Below are 1375 nucleotides of genomic sequence, written 5' to 3'. Positions count from 1 at the left end.
ATTTGAGGGCTCTGTTTGTAAGAATGAGTGATTTTTATTTGATAGGAAGTTTTCTCATGTTTTTTTTAGTCCATGGAGGTTAGAACATAATGTCTTTTATTTGGATTTTCATTTGTAGGTAAGTGATTTGGGCTTAGATAGATTGATTTTGTTTGTTATTTTTGTAGTTCAGCTCATTCTGAGGGTAAGACATCCCTCTTTGAAGTTTTTCTACATATAATCTGATTTTGTTATTTTTTGACATTTACTCTATGTTTTGACATATGTCTGTGTTGATTTTTAGTGAAGGAAAGAAAGATATATACTCTTCCTTGTAGATTTTGTTTTGTTTTTATTTTTTGTTTTGTCATGATTCCAACATTTGAGATTTTGTGTCTTCATATTTACATTATGCAGAGGTTTGATACAAGGGGGTTGGACAAGGGTTATAATTTCACAAACTCAGAGATAAGCTTCAGTGATTTTATAATTTCAAGACACATGACATTGATTTTGTTTTTAATTTTCATTTTAATGTGACATTTATTTTCCACAAGACACTGCCGTATGTTTTCTGTCATTCCAGGAGATGACAGCCGCGTCCTGGTGTTTAAATGGACTTTTGGACTTTTGGACACTGGACTCTAATGCTCACCTCAGGAACTTTAGTGCTCGTGGATGGACTCAAAACTGGACACTGCTCTGAGTCTGGGACAAGATGAAGCATTGACTGTTTCAAGTCTACCTCAAGTTTGTTTCAAGTTCACGTCAAGTCTAGTTCAGGTCTACAGCCACATCAAAGATGAACAGTCATGATACCAGCTGGGTTCTAATGTTTTTCTTTATGTCTGAATTCTGAAGTTTTTGATATGTCATGACTTATGTTTTTGTTTGAATTTTATATGCTAATCATTTGATTCGTATTAAGCTTTTGATACGCCATATTTTGATAATTACATTGTGCCTTATAATCAATCTTAAATAGGTTGCATGCTTTTTAGTTGTAGTGAGGCTTTTGTTAAAATTAGCATAAGGAATGCTCTGAGGACTTTGATTGGTATTAAGTCCTTTAATTAGCTAATGTTAATTGGTAATTCTAAAAGGAGATTCTTTCACAAGATTGGCTCAGTGTGAAGGTTCTCTGATCTCAGGATCTTTTTGATCCTCCTTCTGCTTCATGAGGGAGGTTTTTCTGATTCTGGAGATCTAATTAGCTTATGAATTTTAGGGTTGAGAGCTTACCTGTGGATTTCCTGTAGGTGACACTTTGGGCACTGTCAGGAGGTTTGTGGGTGTGGCTAATGAATAGTCGAATTGGGAATTACTTACTTTAGAGTTTAGCTTAACTAGCTTTAAAGTAATGTCTTAAATTAGGATGCAAATAGGATTAAATAGG

Source organism: Austrofundulus limnaeus, unplaced genomic scaffold (assembly GCF_001266775.1).
Source record: "Austrofundulus limnaeus strain Quisiro unplaced genomic scaffold, Austrofundulus_limnaeus-1.0 Scaffold102, whole genome shotgun sequence".
Classification (NCBI taxonomy): domain Eukaryota; kingdom Metazoa; phylum Chordata; class Actinopteri; order Cyprinodontiformes; family Rivulidae; genus Austrofundulus; species Austrofundulus limnaeus.
Note: the sequence above shows the minus strand (reverse complement) of the source record.